The 23710-nt window shown below is 45.7% G+C and overlaps 1 long non-coding RNA gene across 1 annotated transcript; it reads right to left on the minus strand.

Annotated features, from left to right (window-relative positions):
• Positions 1-5875: 5875 nt before the first annotated feature.
• Positions 5876-23002, minus strand: LOC146019434 (uncharacterized). The gene is made up of 3 exons (XR_014450541.1): positions 22837-23002; positions 17632-17741; positions 5876-6434 (listed from the first exon to the last, which is right to left on the minus strand). It is a non-coding gene; the product is annotated as an uncharacterized LOC146019434 (long non-coding RNA).
• Positions 23003-23710: the final 708 nt, after the last annotated feature.

Consider the following 23710-nt stretch of genomic DNA (forward strand, 5'->3'; position numbering starts at 1 on the left):
ACGTAGAAGATGTGGTGGTCCAGGCAGACTTGGTTTTGTGTAATTTGTGATGATCCAAGATAGACCAGGCTGGTAGGCGGAGGTGTCTGTCGTTGCTCCGTGTGCGGTGGAAGGGGTGTGCCCTGTGGATATGGCGGAGGCTTTTTCACAGGTGCGGCCCGACCGTCCTGGCGCATGGTTGAAGCATGAAGGTGGGTCGCCTCTTACCAAGTATCAATTCCGTCATGTCCTGGGTCGGGCGCTGCAGGCCCTGGGCCTCGATCCTAGGGAATTCCTATCAGATCGGGGCTGCTACATCTGCTGTTGCGGAGGGCTGGTCCGACGCAGAGATTCAGTCTCTGGGTCGATGGTGTTCTGCAGCGTTTCGCAGACATATCCGGCCGAATTTATCTGGCACTTTACACCATGGCCAACTGGATGCATAAGCGCTCGTTAACCTACTGTGGGGGTCTTGAGGTGATTCACATTTCCCCCGGGGGCACAATTCGGCCTCTAATTCTAATCTGAAATGGTGTAACTGTTAGGGTTGTTTGTGTTTGTGCCTCAAGATCTGGTCGGCCATGGTCTCTCTCTTTTCTTTCCCCTGTGTGGTGCGCGATTGGATTCTGTGTGATAAATCATGTCGGCCTCAATATTAATCTCTGGTACTTGTGTAGTTTCACGGCGCCAGTATGCCGCCGTGCGTCTGAGTCCCCTTGCGGGGGTCCCCTCGCTTCGCTCGCCCACGCTGCAGGCTCGGTGGCTCGCTACGCTCGCCACGCTATTTAAAATCAATAGTGGGGGTATGAACTATCCATGTTGGCATGGAGTTAAGTTACTTTTTTTAACATAAAAAGGGATGATGAAACAGAAAAGATTCAGCGCTCAAGGTCAGCTAGTGGAAAATATAGCATGTGGTGGCCCCGCACCACGAAAAATACAATGTTACAAGGAAAATGTGTACAAGACACATTAAGTTTGCTATATTTCCCTCTGCGAGCCAGATGGATAAGACGGACAGGGACGTCCCTATCTTACTGGGAACGATCCTCTTCTCCGCCGTATATAATGCTTGTATCAGGTAGGCAATGAAGACACTTTCCCTTCACCACAGGATAATAGGTATATGTAAAAAAAGAGGTACCATACGCCCCTTAAGGGAAATGGCGTCTCCTCTTCTCCGAATAAAGACACTTCTTAGGTATACCAGACAAAACCCAGGTCTTTGTCTGGTGTACCTAAGAAGTGTCTTTATTCGGAGAAGAGGAGACGCCATTTCCCTTAAGGGGCGTATGGTACCTCTTTTTTTACATATACCTATTATCCTGTGGTGAAGGGAAAGTGTCTTCATTGCCTACCTGATACAAGCATTATATACGGCGGAGAAGAGGATCGTTCCCAGTAAGATAGGGACGTCCCTGTCCGTCTTATCCATCTGGCTCGCAGAGGGAAATATAGCAAACTTAATGTGTCTTGTACACATTTTCCTTGTAACATTGTACTTTTTTTAACATAGTTTGTGGCGAGCGTAGAACCCGGAAGTAGCTGGCGCCGTGAAACTACACAAGTACCTAATCTCTTTGTAATATTGCAGGTTGACTAGACAGCAAGCCTGTGTGGGTGGTAGGCCATTTCTTCATGTACTGGGCCTCGTGAGCGAGGCTGGCCTCGGATGTGTGTTTGTTCCCGCAAGCTCATGTGGTTAGATGGTTAGGTGTGCGAGGTATGCTTTGGTGTGTGTTGCAGGCTCAACTGTTGCGAGCCTTGCGGGACTTTGGGGTCTATGAGGTATTAGTCATCCATTTAGGTGGCAATGATTTGGGGCGGTGCTCCGCCCTGGAATTGAGGTCACTGATTATCAGGGACCTGCATATCATTGCGCAGTCGTGGCCAGCTTGTCAGCTGGTTTGGTCCTCCTTGTCGGCCAGGTCTTGCCCCTGCCTTGAGTGCGCCCGAAAGAAAGTGAATGTTGCTGTAGAGCGGCATATGTTGGCTAATGGCGGAGGCTTCATGATAGCATTATCTTCGACCGAGAGGCACTGTACAGGGATGACGGTGTACATTTGAGCCCGGAGGGCGTGGCTCTGTTTTTGTCTGCATTGTTTGAGTGTTTAGTTGACAGGTGCTGAGCTTTTTAGAGTGGTGGCGGTGCTGCGTCTTAGGACTAGCTTTGGCAGTAAAGAACGGTCATCTTGTGCAGTTGTGTGAGTTTGTAGATTGTGGGTGCACACCCCCACCGACATCGATTATGATGAGCCATGCTTCTGCACGGGGGATGGCTGCACCATCTGCAAGGGTGGTGGTGCTGGGAGAGGGATCACCAGCGGTGTATGGATGGTATGGTGATGCTTACCCCCACTTTCCTATCTTGACCGTTCTTTGGTGCCGCCACTATTTTTGATAGTCTTTAATAACTTGTCAAAATCAATTTGACATTCAAGTTTTGAAGCGCCAGCAGTGTCCGTATCGTTATTTTAGTGTTAAGGATTAATTAAGTTACAGTTAAGTTATGGTTTAAGTATATAAAGTGTTGGGCATAAGGATATCCCAGGTTTTCACCCACAATTACATCAGATATTCTGTCACCATTTGTAAGTATTAAGTCTAATATTGTGTCCTTACGAGTGGGCTCCCTCACCAATTGCTGGAGGGATGCTCCTTGCAAGGAATTCAGAATGTCCCTACTTCTAGTGGAACTTGCAAGAACAGACTACCTAAGAACAGACTCTCGCCACTGCAATCCATTTTAAATGCTGCTGCATGGCTGATCTTCCTAGCAAGATGCTCATCTTCTGCTGATCCGCTCTGCCAGTCCCTCCATTGGTTGCCTGTATTTTACCGTATTCAATATAAAATACTTCTACTAGCATAAAAAGCTATTAACCATACTGCACCAGCTTATATCTCCTTACTTATCACAAAATATCTCCCATCTTGACCACACCGCTCTGCACAAGATCTGTGTCTCTTTTCTGCACGGATCACTAGCTCCCATTCACTATTACAGGACTTTCATCGGGCTGATCCCATCCTATGGAATGCCCTTCCACGCACAATAAGACTCTCCACTAGCCTCCAAACTTTCAAGTGTTCCCCGAAAACTCACCTCTGCAGACAAGCCTATCATATTTAAGTTCTACACGCATAACCCTCTGAAGCACTTATGTATTATATAGCTTCCCTTCTGGACTTGTAACTTGGTGGGACTGCTATGCTATTACTGGTGCCTGTCCTCATGTTACCCTCCTATGTCCCTATAGAGAGGCTAAGAGGGGCCACATTCCCTGTCACAGTTACATGTGTTACGAGTATATATAGTGGGATAGCTGCCATAGGTGCAGGGAGTGCAGCTGCTATGGGGCCCAGTGCTGAGTAGGGCCATACTCCCTGTCAGTTATACGTGTTATATACATGTTTCACCATTGCATGATACATAGGAGCTCCCACAGACTTTTGCCTTGGGGCCTGCAATATATCTAGTGATGCCCCTGGACCTGCTTATTGAAAAGTGGTGTAAAATTAACTAAAAGACATTATAATGTTAAATCATGTGAACTGGGGCACTGTAATGTGGCATAATATGAACTGGGGACAATGTGGGTGGGGGGGGGGTTCTCTCTAGAGAACCCTCATCTAATATTAGGTGTCTCTCTAGAATCATTGAGAACAGTGGCAACTTCAAAATATTATTATCAATAAGAAATTGCACCGACTCGCCTGGGGCGCTCCGGTGACTTGCACCGGCCCTGGGGCTCACAAAGTTCTGGCCATGCCCCTGCCTGCTCTACTTAGCATGTCTGATGACCATGGTCCTAATGCACTGACTTTAGGGCCTATTTAACAAGGATCACATATACAATGCGAACTGAGCGAGATCTTACTGCCCAGGATTGCATTGCAAAAATAAACGCTATGGACAAGATGTTACCCTGCAGTTAATTCTGCAAACAGTTACTATAACGCACAACTGGAGACTGGGTCGTCATTAAACTCACCATCGGGTATCCCCAGGCCCACACTTTAAAATGAACCACACTTAACCATAACTTAACCTTAACTTAACTAATAACTTTCCCTAAAATAAAGACACAGACACAAGTGCTGGTGTTTCAAAAATGAATGTCAACATTTATTTTGACAAATTAACTATATAACTATAAATGGTGGTGGCACCAAAGAACGGTCAATAGAGGAAAGTGGGGGTTAAACATCACCATGCATGCACACATCACTGGTGATCACTCTCCCTACAGAACCACCCGGGCAGATAGTGTGGCCATCCCCCATGCAGAAGCATGGCCCATGACAATCGATGTCAAGGGAGAGTGCACCCACTATCTACATACACACAGATCTACAGTATTAGAGATGACCGTTCTTTACCGCCACGAAGAAGAAAATAGGGAAGGTTGGGTAGGGCTTTTCAGGACAGAGGCAGACAGGGCCGTTTCTAGACAATTTAGCTCCCAGGGCGAAGAAATCAAAATGCGCCCCCCCCCCCCCCCCAAAAAAACAAAACAAAACAAAACATAACATGGTATCATAGAAATTGTGCGCGCCGGAGGCGCGCGCCGAAATAGGGGGTGTGGCTTAATTTTAAAAGGGGTGTGGCTTAATATATGGCGTGGTCTAGCAGGAAAACAATTACCTTATATTACACTTTTGCAACCTGCATGACCAGACATTGGTTACTGCAGGAATTGTTATTGTCCTCCCGCACTTAAGTTGGCGGGCTGAGGGCCACACAGTGACCTAGTACGCCTCACAGATTAAGGCCAAACAATGACAGGTTACTTAAATCATTATACACTATTTATCCGTGATGACAATTACCCATTACGCCGTACACTGATATGACGATTACATATTACGCCGCACACCGTGATGACAATTACACATTACGCCGCACACCATGATGCCCATTAGACCCCACAATGTGATGGCAATTACACAATACTCCCCACATCGTAATGCCCATTACACATTATGCCCCATGTGCCGCTGCCGCACAACTGATGCCGTTTACTAATATGCCCCCACAGTGCCAGCTATGCCCCCACAGTGACACAAATATATGCCCCCACAGTGACACAAATAAATGCCCCCACAGTGACACAAATAAATGCCCCCACAGTGACACAAATAAATGCCCCCACAGTGACACAAATAAATGCCCCCACAGTGACACAAATAAATGCCCCCACAGTGACACAAATAAATGCCCCCACAGTGACACAAATAAATGCCCCCACAGTGACACAAATAAATGCCCCCACAGTGCCACAAATATATGCCCCCACAGTGCCAGATGTGCCCCCACAGTGCCAGATGTGCCCCCTCAGTGCCAGATGTGCCCCCTCAGTGCCAGATGTGCCCCCACAGCGCCACACATATGCCCCCACAGTGACACAAATATATGCCCCCACAGTGCCAGATGTGCCCCCACAGTGACACAAATATATGCCCCCACAATGCCAAACTCACTTTGTCTCTCCCTCTGCTGCCTCTGCTGCCGCTGCTTCCGAGGGGAGGGGAGCGCATCGTGCCTCTTTCCTTCCCCTTCAGTGTGTGTACCTGAGCTGAGCCGTCAGCCATTCATACCTCGCGCCCGAGCTCTGATTGGCTGACAGCGGCAGCCCAGTGACGTGAGCGAGGGGAAGGAGAGACGCACAATGCGTTCCCCTCCCCTTTCCAGGGAAATCTCAGCCTCCGCTTATCGTGCGTGGAGTCGGACCGGCCGGGGACACAGAGCGGCGAAGGAGGAGGAAGGGAGGAGGAGGCGGCGGCTACGGCGGCGTTGGGGGAGACTGCCGGGCGCCCTGGCTGTTTCAGAGGCGGACAAGCCGTGCGGCGCCCCGGGCTGCTGCACGGCTTGTCCGCCTCTAGAAACGGCCCTGGAGGCAGATCACTCTAGCACGTGATTACTCACAGTATCCTAACCTTTCTAATCCCTCCCCCCTGCTCTGATAGGCCTTATGCCCACCTCCATTACCATAACACATGACTAGCTACTAAAGTGCAGCCTGCAAGAACCCTTCAGTGGTTTATGTCTACCTCACTGCTTAATCAGCATTCAGTGTTTCTTTCTATATGCAGCCTCTCTGTACTGTCCGGTTTTATTTTAGGCACAGCACCCTTTATTAATTTCATGAGACCAGAACAGTTCTCTGATACAGATTGCAATTTTACACGGATGTTTGTTGATATTACAAAGTGTTCTTTCATACGTCACAAGCTGCACGCCCTTTAAATTACATTATAACATAGATTTGTGGCATGCGAGATGGAATTATGTTGTTTGTCCAGAGAAGATCAAATATAGCTTTTGACCATCTTGCTTGCCTGTTTCATTCAATAGTGCCGTCAGAATGACCGATAGATGTGCGCTGAGCTGATCATAGATAATTGTGCCGTTCTGTGTGACTGCTGGATCACAAGTTCATCAACCTTTTTGGCTGCAAAAATACAAAAATGGGTACATTTTGTGAAATCCATACTTTCACTCGGTAGCCAAGCATCTAGATGTTTTCTTTTATGGGATAAGATGGGTGTTCATTGCCATAAATGCCCACCTGGGCCCAGTGGATAAATTTTTCTCCCCAGCCCAGGACCAGCCCAGCGCTCACTGCTGCCTGGGTCCCCTGACAGTTCAGAGAGCAGCGGCCACCACAGACCCCGCTGCCGCCGCTCCCCCAAGCCGCCGCAGGGTCTGCCACATATGTAGCTATGCCACTGCCTGGGCCCATAATTATGGATGAAGACTGCTGTGATAAATGGATAACATTACTGTGATACTCATCCAGTCATTAGGAGACCACAAGTGCCTTTTGATGGAAGCATTTAGGTGCAGTACGGATGGTGTAATGGTTTGCATTTCTGCCGCAGAGCACTGAGGTCCTGAGTTCACTTCCTACCAGGTCACTAAATGTGTGGAGTTTGTATATTCTCCCCATTCTTGTGATGGTGTAATCCTGGTTTCCCCCACAATCCAAAAATATACTGGTATAAATAAATTAAGTTTGAATGAGTGAATACATGGGGCGGACTAGAGGGGCCAATCGGTTCTTATCTGCCTTCTACATTTAATAATTATCCTGGAAGACACCTCTCCTGTTCTAAGCAGCTATTAGTATTGTGTTCCCCAAAAAATGAAATTACAGATCCATCAGAACCCTTAATGATGGAAGAAAACTCTCAATGGCATATATTCAATGCCGTGGGCGAGCTGTGACTGCGAGCAGGACTTTTTGCTCACAGTCACCGCTCACCCTGTCAGTATTCAACTGACCCCCCTCATATGCAAATTCCCCCTCGCTCCGTTTTTTGAGCGAGGGGGAATTTGCGAATGTGCCTCCAAAAGCTGCGAGAATCGAGGCTAATTACAGCGAGTTTGCTGCACTAGCCGCGGCTCTCGCAGTTTAGGGGAATCCTCGCAGTTCTGTGACGGCGAGGATTCCCCCGGAACGTTGCATAGTGCGAGCGGCCGGCGCGGGGGTTAAACTGCGAGGATCACTGGTTTTCTGCGATCCTCGCAGTTTAACCCCCTCGACGGCCGCTCGCACCGGCATTGAATACATGCCATTGAGTCAAGAATGAGTCACCAGTACATATCTCCATTCTACGCTGATTGGCATCCATTGCCTGCAGACTTTGGACTACAGAACTTGCAAACTTACGTTGGTATGATAGATAAGTGGTTTATGCATTGCAACCTTGCTATTACCTTGCACTTTGAATGAATGCGCCAATAGTAGGAGCACAGAGAATAGTCTTCTGCCTTCTACTTGACTTACACCATGACATTGCCGGAAACACCATGTATTTGGTATATCAGCGGTCGGGATGCTGGCAGTTTTTTTTTTACAATGATTAATGGTGCAGAGCATCGGGAGCCAAGCCACACTGACTGCACAAGTGTGCAGCGCAGTACTGGGAGTTGACTAAGTCCCATGACACTTTGCACAAGACAGCAGAGGCTGGGAGGTTTGTACTGAGCTCTGATTGGTGGAGCTCATTACATGCTTCTCAGGCTCATGGAGGACAGCAGCAACAGCCTCGTCATGGGAGGGCTTTTAATCAGAGGCATGTGCTGAGTCTGCGAGGTCTCCTACAGTCCTACAGAGTAAGGTACAGAAGGACAAACACAGACTTTTCATGTGGTATGTATATATATATATATATATATATATATATATATATAATATTAACACACACACACCCCTGCAGTTGCCCATATATACTTGGTCACTAGGTATAACCAAGCTTATACTGTGTTTTGACAGTGTAATATTCTCCCGTGCAGTTTGCGGCCAGTAATGACAAGTGCAAGGTGACCCGGGTCCCCGGAAGGCTTAATCCAGCCCTGGGTTAGCCTGCAGAAGGGCAGAGTTACAGCAGTTCGGCACATGGCGGGGGGAGGGTTAGGGATAGGCAGGAAGAGGGCACAGTTAGGGTTAGGCTGCTGCAGGTAGGAAGGGTTTGGGAAGTAGAGGAAGAGGTTAGGATACTTACCTTTTAGGTGTCAGGATCCTCAGAATTGTGAGGAATCCTGTACCCAACACATTGGGAGCCCTAATTAAATTTAGCTCAAATCATTATGCTTCATACAATTCATAGGCCTTTATAGATCTTCTACTCCAGAATCAATGGGTTTATTTAAAAGCTTTCCATCGGCAGTCATTCAATTATAAATATTTAGGAGCTACTTGTGTGAGGTCCATGGGCAGCAGCAGCTGTAAAATATGACCCTCTGCTCCAGAACAACCTATAATTAAGTTTCTCAATTAAATATTCACAGGATGCTTCTCAAAAAAACATAATTTATAGTATAATACGCTGCCCGGACTGTACAGTGTCTGTTTTTGCAAGCTCTTTGATTTAATTACAATCTCTGCAATTGAATTAACCAGGACTGGCTTGTATCGGAAAAGCCGGATTCCTCTGATAGGAATAAAAAGCAACTGTAGCAAGCTTGGCTTTTAGAACAGTTTGTGACTGTATTGGGGATTGCAGTCCGCCGAGTCTCGCTCCTCACAGCACTGTGTGCAAGGATTTTGGCAGCAACAATGGAATTTCATTTGTGACCCAGGGATTTTAATGTAGCTCTGTCTCGTGGCTGTCAATTTTTAAGAAATGTTAGGGGGGGGGGGGGGTGCACAGGGAATGTGGGAAGGGGGCGCAGCTGTCAGCCAGCTCTGGATAATAATTGTGCTAAGGGGAAATACAGGACGCAGAACCTTGTGCTCTGTCCACACTGTACACACCCTTACTGCTCTGCACAGATGTCCATGAAAAAGAGCAATCAAAGGCCCTGTTGTGTCCTTATTACTTGCTGGATTTTGCCAGCTCTAAATTTCCTGATTGCAAGTTAACCTGGGGCACTTAACATGCTCAGTAGTAGGAATACAATTCTAGTCTTAATAATCTTTGTAGGATTGTTCCTTATCCTAATGATCAGGGTCCGGGAAGGCTCCCAATAATTTTATTATCTACTTTGTTGTGTTCATCAGCGGAAGTCAATGCTGCTCTGGTGCGGAGACAGCTAATCCGAAAATCAACTGTCCCCGTGGATCTTTTCACCACAGTGAAACAAAGCAGCGGCGAGACGGTATGAAAAGTTCTACTGCCCATGCGTATCTTGGGTTTACACATGTATATATTCCGGTGGAAGGAGACAAGCAGCGGCATGGCAGAAGAACAGATCCCTCATTGCTACCGGAACTCCTTCCCTAAAAGCAGGGGTTTTCTTTACCAAGGTGAAAAGAAAGAACTAGGCGCTGATATGAGGTGTTTTAACACAATTGAGCTGCTGCTTGGGTGAGGTATATAGTAGACCTCCGAAACAAATTACCAAAAGAACATAGATATGGAAGCAGCACTAATACATTGTATGCAAATAAATAGAAATAAAAATAAAAATAAATTGCTTGGGATTGCCTGCAGAAAAAGTACAATTTATTAAAAATTAATACATTAAAAAGAATTAGAAGTTCTTTTGTATGAGCAGCCCTATACTGCTTTCACATTGCAGAAATGGGTAATGACACGGTATTCTTAAATGGGACTTTAAAACGGGTCTGAGCCTTCAGACCTTTCACATTGCAGGTGAAAAATCATTTAATACCATTCAAACATTCAACCCGTTTAACCCCCAAGGGACACGTTTCAAGCCATTGAAATAGAGCTGTTCAAACTGCCAAAACCGTGTTGAAATACCGGTTAACTTTAACCGGTAAATCAACTCTGGCACTTTCACATTGCAGCCTTAAACGTTTTAAAATGGAAAAAAAAAGGCAATATACCGTTTTAAAAGTGCGATGTGAAAGGGGTATTATATTTGTAGAGTGTAAATTGGCTTGATTTCAAATCCTCTATATAAGGCAAAGGGGATTTTTGGAACCACAACTTCAAATAGCAGCTTTGGAGTCTCACCACTTGTTTGTATGGGATTTTTCCAGATGGGGTCCGGTTGTCCTCACTAGAGTGCGGCTGTGCAATGATGGTATTGGGCCGCTGGAGGAAGATGAAGGACCTTGTGGGGCTTCCCAAATCGGTGGATGGTGCTTGCTGTAGAAAGAGTGGGTTTCCAATCCAATGCTTGTGCCTTGTAGAGGGTACGATCTTGTGCCAGTCAAATATCGCTTAAGGTCTGCTCAGAATGCCACCAACACGTTTCACTGAGCTCTGTCAGCTTTTTCAAGAAGACCGAGCTGACAGAGCTCAGTGAAACGCATTGGTGGCATTCTGAGACAGACCTTAAGCGGTATTTGACTGGCACAAGATCGTAAACAGGGACTTTTGGTAATTCCCTAAAAGCATACCTCCCAACCATCCCGATTACTGCAAGAATGTCCCTGTTTTCGGGGCCATTCCCGTGTCCCTTCTGCGGCCAGCAGGGTCCTGCGTTGGGAGGTATGCTAAAAGTGCGGGAAGAAAAGTAGGGGATAATGTTAATGTTCACTTGTTTTTGAACCCTTTGACTTATTAAATAACTATGAACACATTTTTGAGGCTTTACAGTGCGAAAAACAAAATGAGGCATTAGGGGGTAGATGTATGAAGCAGTGATAAGTGAGGAGAGCCAGAGGAGAAGTGGCCCATGGCAACCAATCTAGGTTCTGGTGCACTTGCCATCTTATTGCTGTGCCACAGCCATGTTTGGCTTGCAAAATACCACCTAATACAGTGGTGCCTACATTGACAGTCTCCTCCCCAGAAGAAGCTCAGAGAGGAGACTGTCAGCAGAACTGCAGGAGGCGGGGACTGATATTGGCATCATCAAATTATGTAATTTTAGCCCTGCCCCTCCCAAAAAGCTACGAATAACAGCATTTAAACACTGGTAAGGGGTATTTAAACAATGGGATGAGGCGGTGAGTAGGTGGGCCCGGTGGAATCTGAGAGGTTTGCTAATCTTTTTGGGGGGCCGGGACCCTCTCAGCCAATCCGGGAGGGAAGGGCCACCCTGACCTAATAGCAGGGCTGCCATCAGGAATTTTGGGGCCCGGGACTCATTTCCAGTCCGGGCCCCAGGCCTCCCCACCTCACTTGACTTACCGTAACCCAGCTCCTGCTCCCCATATACTCTTCTGTTGAGCTGCAGCCCAGAGGTCCCAGAGCGCAGGCTTCTTCAACTCAGGATGCCGGCGGCCAATTAAAATGCAGCACCGGCTGGTGAGTCAATCAGAGCTCGCGTACCGACAGACACTCTGATTGTCTGCCGGTATGCAAGCTCTTATTGGCTCAAAAGCCGGTGCAGCATTTTAATTGGCCGCCGGCGTCCTGGGTTGAATAAGCCTGTGCTCAGGGACCTGCTTTTTTAGCACACTGAGCGCAGCGGAGGCAGTTTGGGGGTTGCGCTGGGCAAAATGAGCTGCCCGGGCCCTTACAGAGGCCAGGGCTTGGGACAGCTGTACCCACAGCACCCCCCTATTGGCGGCCCTGCCTAATAGGATAACTTTTACACCAGTGACTTTATTGCTAAATCTGTTCTTGTAACAAATTATTTGCTGTCCGCTATGCTACCTTTGCCCTGTGTTTTCCTACCTCCAGGGTATAACAACATCATTACTGAGTATAAATAGATGTCCAGGATGTTTCAGGCAATCAGAGGTCAAGCACCAGGATAAGATCAGGGGGGGTGTCATATTGATTTATCACTGTCCAATACATGCATACACTATGGGTGACATTCTATGGGCTGAGAGAAAAGCGCATATATTTTTCGCACTCCACATCGCCGCTCTTCGTATCAGAAATCGCATTTTTTAGTCATAATTCGCATATTTAATGGGATGCGCATTAGAGGCTAAAAAGTGCGATTGAGTGCGATAATGGGCGAATTTTCGGCATGAAAATGTGCGAATTTGAGCTTATGTGCGATTTTGGGTTTGTAATAAAAAAAATAAAAATAAAAAAATTGCGTGGGGTCCCCCCTCCTGAGCATAACCAGCCCCGGGCTCATTGAGCCGGACCTGGTTCCAAAAATACGGGGGACAAAAAGTGTAGGGGTCCCCCGTATTTCTGAAACCAGCGCCGGACTCTTGGCCCGGTCCTGGTTCCAAAAATACGGGGGACAAAAAATCTGGGGGTCCCCCGTATTTTGAAACCAGCACCGGGCTCCAACAGCCCGCAGTGTCATGCCACAGCCGGGGGACACTTTTTACATAAAGTCCCCCGGCCGTACCATGAGCACCGTGGCTGGTCAGCCTTGGACGGGGTACCTGGAGGAGTGGGGACCCCCAATAAAGGGGTCTCAACCCCCCAAGGCTTCACCCGCCAATCAAGGCTGAGCTATGCGTCTCCATGGAGACGCATCGCCCAATCACGCTCTCAGCCTGTGTCGCGCTGGGACAACGCGACAGAAGCTGTTAGCTGCATCGGAGACAGCCGGTTGTCCCTGCTGTCAGTGCGGGGGTAGCCGGCTCTGCACCAGAAGGGAGACCAGCGCTGGATCCTGGATCGGTGAGTATGTGGTTGTAAAAGTGAGGTGTGTGGATGTGTATGTAATAAAGTTTTACTTTTCTGTGTGTGTGTTTTCTTTTAACATTTTTTTTACAGGTGGACTACAAGTCCCAGCGGGCCCATTAATGCCCCGCATGCTGGGACTTGTGGTTCTCCAAGTCCCAGCCTGCGGGGGAGGTCTGCTGGGACTTGTAGTTCTCCTGTATAAAGTAATGTTAGGATTGAAAGATTTTACACCATCAGGCCGGCGTCCACTGGCCAGGGACGCTGGTGACAGCCCCGGGCTTCAGCCCTGGACGGGTGAAGCCTTGGGGGGGGGACCCCTTTATTGGGGGGGTCCCCACTCCTCCAGGTACCCCGTCCAAGGCTGACCAGCTACGGTGCTCATGGTACGGCCGGGGGACCTTATGTAAAAAGTGTCCCCCGGCTGTGGCATGACACTGCGGGCTGTTAGAGCCCGGTGCTGGTTTCAAAATACGGGGGACCCCCAGATTTTTGTCCCCCGTATTTTTGGAACCAGGACCGGTCCAAGAGTCCGGGGCTGGTTTCAGAAATACGGGGGACCCCTACACTTTTTGTCCCCCGTATTTTTGTAACCAGGTCCGGCTCAATGAGCCCGGGCTGGTTATGCTCAGGAGGGGGGACCCCACACAATTTTTTTCTAAAAAAAACACATTTTTTACCGCAGAACCCTGTACAGATCTCAATGATCTGTGCAGGGTTCTGGCCAACTCGCATATCAGAACCTGGTCTGAAAGAATGGCGATTAATAGACACCTTAAAAGTGCGATTTGCAAAATCCCATTCCATTAAATAAGCGAATTGTATACTTTTCTATTGGGAAACATCTGGATGCGATAAAAGTGCAAATTTTTACCGCACTTTCAGTACGCATGACTTATCGCAAAAAATATGCGATTTAGGGACCTTTTCGCATCAGATTAAATATGCGATTTCACGGAAAAATGCGAATTAGCCATTTTTTGGAGTAAAATTCGCCAAAAAACACAACTCTCATTCCATAGAATGTCACCCTACATATCTAATGTAGCTAAATTACAATACTTGTTATTCCGTGGTCTTGTTGCGATCCAAGAACCCAAATTAATAGCTGATAACAAAGCACACTGGGAACTGTAGTCCCCCTAGTAGCTGGAAGTTACTTAGAATCACAGTAGGGATTAATAGCATACATAAAGTGGATAATGATAAAGTACCAGCCAATCAACTGCCAGGTTACAGGCTGTGTTCTAAATATGTGTTTCTCCACTTTATCACTTTTTGACGTTTAGTACATCTGGCCACTCATCTTACAATGTTCTACAAAAAGCCAAACTAAAATGTGATTAAATTGGAAAATAGAGATGGAACACAACAATGCCATATCCTACAACTAGATATGGGGGGAGGACCCAGCTATGCCACCTGAACCTCCCAAGGCCCCTTCTCGGTGCTCAAAAGAATAAACCAGATGCCTCAGTTAAGCTACATTGAGTGGAGAGTAGGGCCCTTGATATTGAAAAATGCATTATCAGGACCCACCCCATATACACTCTGTAGCAACCACACCTCCCGTATTTAAGGCAATTCTGTCATGGCAACCACAGTCACATGAATTATGATGTAGTTAGCAGTAATGACCCTGTGTTTTGTGCATGTTCATAACACAACCCACTACTCCACCACTCCTAGCCTCCGTCCTGTCTGACAGGTTGCATGATCTTCAAGACTTTAACTAATCTCCACAGAAAAAAACAACTTACCTTATATTGCCAGTCATATCGATTTACCCTCCTGATTGAATATTACTGGTGTAGAAAATTCTAAATGCCTCATTATTTATTGATACTTCTAAAACTAAGCACAACTGATTCTATACCGACCATTAAGGGTTAAAGTTACATTTCCTTTTGTGCTTTGCCTGATTATTTCTTGTAACATAATATAGACTTGGTTCAGTCTCAGCCTCATATTGTCTAAATAAGGCTCATTTTTCTGACTGTGTAACTAAGCCTGTAGGTGTTTCTCATCCCGCACATGCTGACACTCTGTGAGAATGTTACAGTTTCCCGTGACATCTTTTAACGCCAAGTTAATTGGTGCCTGATCGGATGAACCGGACCATAAAACGTTGAGGGTAAAGATTAGTGAAGTCATTCTCTTGCTTTTCCCCACAAAGCTGCGGAGTGGACTAACCTGTCCAGTCAGGACAGATCTATAATTAATGTTACTAACTGACAAGATGTTTTCATTGGCCTTGACTGAAAAATAGTGATCTCCACTCAAGCTGAATGGCGTACCATAACAGTCTACAGATGGAGGTGTAAGAATTCCAGTACGTACACAAAGGGAAAGAAATCACAGAAGATTCAGCTGTCATTAACATGTCTGTTTGGACCTCTGTACATGGGAGAGTGCTGGTCGCTTCATCTTCAAATGTGCAATGTAATGGCATTCCGGCCACAAGTTACATTCATGGTACGGAGCTGGTGCATACAAGGTATACAGAGAAGCAGGAGTATTTAAGCACAGGAGAATGCACATGTGCGGTTTCTGCTGGCTCAGTAGAAACCTGGAGCAAATTGCATCAGTGTATCTGGCACTGTGATGAGGGAGTCATGTTTCTGAAGAAAGCACCAGTAAAATGGCTCCAGCAGTCGTAATTTACGTCAAATAATGTGTGTAAAAGATGTGTGGTGTGGGCAGCCCTGTAACAGGGTGGTGCAACGCCCTGTGCAACATTCACCCCTCAATGGGATATTATAACTAAATATACCAACAGTCAGCAGGGTGGGTTGCATTGCTCTGGCTCATCTGCCATCTTACAGATGCTCAAGGTGGCAGACCAGTGTGGTGTAATGTGAGTAAGGAGCAATACAGTGTGGTTTGATGTGAATAAGGGGCAGTAGGTCAGGAGGAGGAACTAGTGACAGTGCTAGGGGGCACCAACCAAAATCTTGCCTAGGGCATCAAATTAGCTAGGGCCGGCTCTGGTGACAATATCGGGTGCACACCCCTCTTACAGCCTTGGGTATGGGCTTAAGGGGCCTGTGTGAACACTGCACCCGAGACGCAAATGCTCTCAAAAACCCCTTTCACAACACAGTGAAAACCGGGATACTGCTGGACTAACAAAGAAGGTGTAAGAGAGTTACCCTGGGTTTGGAACCCGGGTACCATTCACTGCAAATAGTTGGCCACATTCTAGGTGAGGATGTAATCGTCAAGCACCTATAGACAGAAGCCCAGCCAATATCCCAGCCAGTGGTGTGAACAGGTTTCAAGCTTCTGTGACATGGCTTGAAACCCGTATTTATTGACCCAGGCTGGGCTAACAACTTGAGGACAGATACCTCGAATCACCTTCTGAGGTCTTGTAGAGTCCATGCTTTGACGGGTCCGAGCTGTTTTGGTGACACATGGGGCATCTCCACAATATTGGGCTGGTGGTTTTAGCGTTATGATTGACCGTGAATATTACCATGCGTCTAACACATACAAGCATGTACCTGTAAGTATGCATATAAGTACATGCAAACAAACATCTCTTACAGTCAACTCTAAATAATCTCTATATAATAATGTTTTGGTTGCAAAAAAAAAAAAGAAGAACTCTAAAACTGTTCCAAAACTATAAAATTAGACATCAGCTGATTGGAGTCAAGAAAAATGGTTTCTGTGTAAAGGCAATAATTCAACGTGTCAGAAACTCGACTTTCCTAAATGGAAAGGAATCCGACTTGTTTCCAAATGTAGAATTTCCCTTTGAGTCTAGGGAACAGAATTTCCAGATCGTTCCGGACAATGCATATCTGAATTCTACCCAAGTATGACTCAAACCAAGTCCCAAGAAGAGTTTATGGTTCTTGCAATACTCTGAGGCTTTCTCTTTCTTCCACGCCCTTCTGTAGAGAACAGTGGAAGCGTTACGGGCCCCAGAACAGCTAAATATTAATGTTTGCAATATCAGACATTTGTAAGTGGATAAGGTAATAGGGTTCTGGATGTTAGGTCAACATACATTAGGTGCAGAAGATCAACATGGCCGATAGGTTGACATGTAAAAGTCAACATTTGTAAGGTCTTCAGGTTCAGATGGTCATGTCATTGGTCGATACACATCTTTTTTTTTTTCATCATTTACCATCCACGTAGGGAGTGAAGTGAGCCTGCATGGGGCAGTACGGATGGTGTAATGGTTAGCATTACTGCCTCACAGCACTAAGGTCATGGGTTCCATTCCCACCATGGCCCTAACTGTGCAGAGTTTGTATATTCTCCCCGTACTTGCGTGGGTTTCCTCCGGGTACTCCGGTTTCCTCCCACAATCCAAAAATATACTGGTAGTCTATTTGGCTTCCAACAAATTAACCCTAGAATGCCTGTGTGTGCATGTAAATGTGGTAGGGCCTATAGATTGTAAGCTCCACTGGGGCAGGGACTGATGTGAATGTTCAAATATCCTCTGTAAAGCGCTGCGGAATATGTGTGCGCTATATAAGAAACTGTAAATAAATAAATAAAAAACATGCCTTAGAAGTGCTTAAAAAAAATTGTGTCTACCTTTTTTTGTGTCAACTAGTTCCATATCGACCTTTTGTTTATGTCAACCCATTGGTACTTTTATGATGGGTGCAATGTGTGCGGTGCATCCATTATACTGCACCCATGTTTTATTACTTACAGTACCTTTCCGATGTTCTACATCCGCGCTGCAGCCGTGGTCGAATCTGTAGGCGAGGGATAGTCGGTAATTGTTGATAGTTGTAATTGTCTGAGTGTTTTTTCTTTCTTCTTTCCTTTAAAGGAAGATTAATATGCACAGTGGTTACAAAGTCCCTGCAACTGAGATAAGACTTTATGGGGAATGATATTAAATGCAGATAACAGCACAATTCTGAAATAATCTGAAAGATCCAACACAGCAGCCGACTCTTGTGTGTGTTACTTTTGTTTATATACGCTATCTACTGTACACGTATAACCTGCTGATCTTTTCATAAATAGCCCATTGCGACTATTTGCAGGCCATAAAGTCATAATTATGTTAATCTCTTTATAGATGTCTCTAGTGAGTCTAGCTGTGAGGTCAAATCTAGTTTGGTGATTTATGAAAGGCGCAGTGAGTGATAAACCAACAAACAACTGGAAAGGTGCAGATGAGGGGCACATTGGCGGCGGTGGTGCCCTTCTAAAGGTGCATACACACTGAAAAATGCCGGAAGCATTCTGACTTCATTCAGGAGTCAGTGTATCAAATCGTTCATCGTGCATACACACAGAATGATTTGAAACACTTCACAACAGGTTGGTCTATAATCTTCTTGCATGCAGGGAAGATCATAGACCATCGTTAACAATTGGCGGTTACACGCATCGTTAACGATGCACGGAACGATTTGAACGATTGGTGATTCCCAACGATCGGGAATGCCCACATTGTCCGTCAAATTGTTCAGTGTGTATGCACATTAAGAAGGGTAGAGCAGGGCCCACTTCTGAGCATGTGCCAGATTACATTGATCATACACCGGTCCCTGCGTATGGAAAGGTGGGATCGGGAGGTAAGGTGACAAGCTAACTTTGGTAAATTAAAGTAAAAGCAACGTCATCTAAAGATAGCATCGCTCACAGCATCTGAACCCCCCGGAATGTATTGTACCTTATGGGGCCTTAGGCAAGATATGGGTTTGTTGCCCGTTAGCAGCTGACTGAAGGTGGCATAAATAGAGTACCTTGGCACATGCACAGTTTAACAATAAATGCTCGGCTGTGCGAACTTTGGCATTGTGCACAAATTTGAATCAGGCTCTAGGACTTTTGGAAGTAGGCCTCATACCTGTGTCACATGTATAGCAGCCTGACTGCCCACTTACAGTGGATGAAACCATTTATGTGTCCAAATAGTTTTTATTCTTTCAAAAAACATCAAAGGGACTTTGGGAACATGGGCGGGTCCATGTGATGTCATGATGGTACGCGGTAGTCACACAATGCTCCTGTGTAAAAGTTTTAGATGATGAGGATATATTTATGGGGCCCCTTGGAGCCTGCTGGGCCCTAGGTGGGCACCTAAGTTGCCTTGTGGAAAATCAGCCTATGCCCGGTACATATGTGATAAGTGGCCAAACCTCTGAAAAAGGCATTTTCAGAGGTTTGAACGCATTTTTAACCTCTGTGCATCCCGCCCTGTGGGAGCAAAAAAAAAAAACTCGGAGAAAGGTAAATCTGAGGGAGAAAAGGTACCATCCAATCAGTTTTGATTTTCAAGCATTGATAAATCACCATAGAGACTCTTAAGGGGCCTACACACGGGGCGACTGTGCTGAGCGATGTCAGGGCCAGGTTTCTCCGGTGAGAACACTGGCCCTGACCGGTGATTTAACCACTTAGCTGCACATTGTCATCACTTTGGGCCCTACACACGGAGCGATGTTGGGGCATTTTCTAAGCGATCTGGTCAGATCGCTTAGAAAATGGCCTGATATTGCCCCGTGTGTAGTCCCCATCACAGAACCTGTGCCCCACTTCAATCAAGATTCACTGTTTGTATTTCCATATTTGTTCTGCTACTGTTCTTGCTCCTTTAACCACTGATGGGAACAAAAGCCTTAGAAATTGTGGATTAGGGGGGTCTTCACAGTTGGCCCTTTCCTTATTTCTTACCAATAGGTGGTCCTGCCCCCATTGTGTTTGTGGCTTACTACTTGCATGTTATCAGCTCTCTGAGAGCCACCAACAAAATACAGAAAGAAGGCAGTGTTTATGGCTGGCGTCTAAACTGCTTTGTTAATTAGGGGCAGATCATTGGCTGAAGGCAGTGAAAGGATTTGTGAGAGGACCCGAATCTTTGCTATTGTTACATTCTGATTTATAATCAGGATGAGTTCTCTGACTTGAAGAACTACAGGGAGGGCCTGGGAGTTTCACATCAAAGACTTGCATCACCCTCCCATCCTTACAGCTCTCTTGCTGCTATACTTTTCTAGTAATAAAATAGTTGGGGCAGATCATATGCAAATATGTCATTTTTGGGGGGAAAAATAAAGGTACTATATATAATAAAGGTACTATATATAATAAAGGTACGATAGATAGATAGAAAGATAGATAGATAGATAGATAGATAGATAGATAGATAGATAGATAGATAGATAGATAGATAGATAGATAGACATTGAGGTTAATCCATCTGATCATGGACAGACAAACGGCACCGGAATGAAGCAAAAGAATAATTTAATAAATTTAAAAAAAAGCATATATAAAGAATGAAGATAGAAATCTCAGAGAGGGCAGTGAAGTTAATACATAATTTTTAATAGCAATTAAAAACAATGAACATAAGGGAATTCCCTTTATAACATAAGTTATGATGCATATAAAACACTAAGCACAGTATTAAATTACCAATACTGGGTAGGTAAGACCTGATAAATACTTGGGCCCAGACTAGGGATGGCCATCGTTGCCATTGCCATTGATGGTTGCCATCGATGGCAGTTCTGCAACTGGCCATCGATAGAGCTTAACTTTGCAATGGATTGATTGGCCTGTGGGCCAATCAAAACACAGGGCATGGCTTTGTGGGTGCCATGGGGGCGGGGCTATGCTCCGTGTCTCAGCACTTTGGAGAAAAAAAGCAAAACAAGCTATTACATCGATGGAGGGAAACCATCTGGTTCTGCCCCATCGATGGCAAAAGTATTTGACATCGGCCATGAACCATCGATGATTTTGAATCATCAATGGTCAATGGCCATTCCTAGCCCAGACAGACTCTCTACTGCCCTGGTAATATGTTGGAAAAGGACAGATCTTACCTTAAGAACTGTCCTTTGACAGTTTATTCCTTCATACACCCAGTGACAGACAATGAAAATGCAATGATAGATACATCCCACCCAAAGTGACGGTGAGGAGCTAGTTGGCTGGTTCTTTAGCTTCCACTTCTTGACATCCGTCCAGGGCTTAGTAAATTGACCACTTATTCCTCTGCACACCCAACATCCATGTAAGAAGACCATAATCTGCTAAACTCCTCCCATTTGCAGCCTCTGACATCACTGCCAAGTGCTGACTCGCTTGCAGCCTGATAATGATCCTTAGGGTATGGGTGAAAACCGGACCGGACATGACCCTGGAACGCCGGACCAGACAGGCTCCATTTATCAATACCTGTCATTCTGGAGCTTGTAGTGTCCAGTCCAGGGGTGTCCTGTCCACGAAAGCTGGGGGAGGAGAAGGGGGAGAATAAAGCTTCCCTGCATGGTCTGGGGATGTAATAAAAAACCGTAATGGGCCGGACCACATGGGGAGGCTGTAATCTCCCCATGTCCCTGCCATCACAAGCATCACCTGGACAAGGCAACCCGGAACGCCGGATCAGACATCAAAGTCTGCATTCCGGAGTTTGTAGTGTCTGGTCCGGCGTTCCGGTCCGATTTTTACTTAGTCCTTGATCCTTAGGGCGGGTCAGCTGATTTGCCCTATATCCATTATTCTGCATGTCACTATCCCAGGACCACATTGCATCACATCGCATATCATGCTACCAATATTATCCTCATATCACTGTAATACCGGGACTGAATAATAGGCATACCTAATCATTCCCTTGGCTATATTCCCAATATATAACATTCCACAATATTCACGTGCTGTCAAAACACCTCCAAGGTTGATGGATAGACTCTTAAGAATGAACAAATCAAATGAAGAGATGAGCATTATACCTTTGACGCAATGCCTGTTTCATTACAGCTTGGCAGCACTTGCCTTGTGTTCTGGCTGAAGACTATGACATTCTCATAGGAAAGCTCACAGGGGGGAATGATAAGGATGAAGTTCTATTACAGAGCATCCCCTGGAACATACAGAGTGATGGAGAGTTGGCTGCAGATGTGATGGCCAGTAATGCAGGCCAGACGTGAGCTACATAGGGACTTGGTTATAGTGCAGAGACACTCGCAGCTGTTTCGCTGTGAATCACTTTAGGATGTGATGTAGTTTTTCTGGCCGCAGAACAGCCGCATATTCTCATGTCACAGAGGAGAGGTAGAATACAGAACATCACATCCAGGATTACAAGAGTTCCTCATAACATTCATTTCTCCCTTTCCTGTTATTCACTTTTCATTATGAATGTATCATTTTACTCCAGAAACAAGGAGAGACTCCCACTCAATGTCCTCAATACTGTACAAACCTTCTAGCAGACGATGTGTATCTTGTGTGCATCCACTACAAGACAATAGCAGCAGCAACAAGAATAATAATAATAATAATAATAATAATAATAATAATAGCAATAAAGACTCAGAGACAAACATTTGCAGAAATAATTAGCTATTTATGTTATTTATTGATTCTGTATGATGGTATAGATGCCCCCCTTCCTGCATTCTGCAGGAGACTTCCTGAAATAGTAACAATCTCCCTCTCTCCCTGACTCAGTTTAACAATCTCCCTTATTGCCTCTAAACCATTTTATGCAGCTGTCACATTTTTTGGGTAAAAAAAAAAAAAAAAGATTCAAATGGGATCATCAGTGCCTTTTCCCTACATTGGTTAAGGCACAATGGAGCAGATGTATTAAGCCTGGTAAAGTGATAAAGTGGAAGGGGACCACGCACAAACCAATCAACTCCTAACTGTCATTTTTAAACACAGTTGATTGGCTGGTGCATTATCACCTTCAAATTTATCACTGCTTTATCACCACTTTATGGGAGGGATGTTCTAACATCCGCTGCCCTACATCGCCGCACCTCGCTGGGCTTTGCATTCTTAATAATCGCATATGCTCTAACATAGAGCATAGAGCAAGGGCCTTAAGTCCTGTTGGAGAAAATGCACTATATAAATTAAATACTTACTTACTTACTTACTTACTTTTGTACCAAAAAGTCACACAGTATAATGCAGATTGCTGAATAGAAATCTCTAGCCATTGTCTCCTTTGTGCCAGTCCCCATTCATGGTAACAGAGCTATTAAACAGTCACCGTAATGTTCTATCTGTGGGAAGAATCAGGATAGCATTGGTGTTACTGGTAAAGTGTCTATAAATCTTTGGGGTTCTAAGGACCTGCCCTGTTCCCTCTCCCCTACTCTTTGCTCACAAAGCCAAGCCGAAAGCTAACATTAGGAACCAGGAAGATAGGGCTAGTCCCCTTGGCCCTTCCTTTATGCATAGATCAATGCTTGCTGTGGGTTCTTGTGTCCTGTGAGGCTACGCCTTGCACGCCAATGATCCGCCATAATCCAACTCTGAAGAGTCTGTAAATGCCTAAACCCGCAGATCGCTGCCAAGGCGCCTTCAGTCACCATGGGAAGAATGGAAATGAATGGGATGCTTGTTTCTTTACCCAACATTCTTTTCTGTCTCTCACGCATCTAGGTGAGACCTGCGCAATTCAGGGAACGTATTACCCAACTGGCCAGAGATAAATGATAACTTACTGAAAACGTATCTCTGTGTTTTATTTAATTCTGTAAGTTGTTGCTTATGTAGTCCAAGTGGTATAAATGGGTTTGGGTCATCAGGCTGACAGTAATTATGTCGATAGTCAATAGGTGGACCGCTTTTGGTCGACAGGCAAAAGTTGAACACATGAAAAAGGTTGTCATGGTCAAAAGGTTGACACAAGCAATAGGTCTGAATAGACGCTGTGTGCATGCGCACAGCATCTATTCCCTTCAGGCTGGGGAAACTCCCAACTGCCCTGGCGCCGCTGGAAAGAAATGACGACATTTGCAGGTCCGTG

This window comes from Crinia signifera, chromosome 7 (assembly GCF_055691185.1).
Source record: "Crinia signifera chromosome 7, ASM5569118v1, whole genome shotgun sequence".
Classification (NCBI taxonomy): Eukaryota; Metazoa; Chordata; class Amphibia; order Anura; family Myobatrachidae; genus Crinia; species Crinia signifera.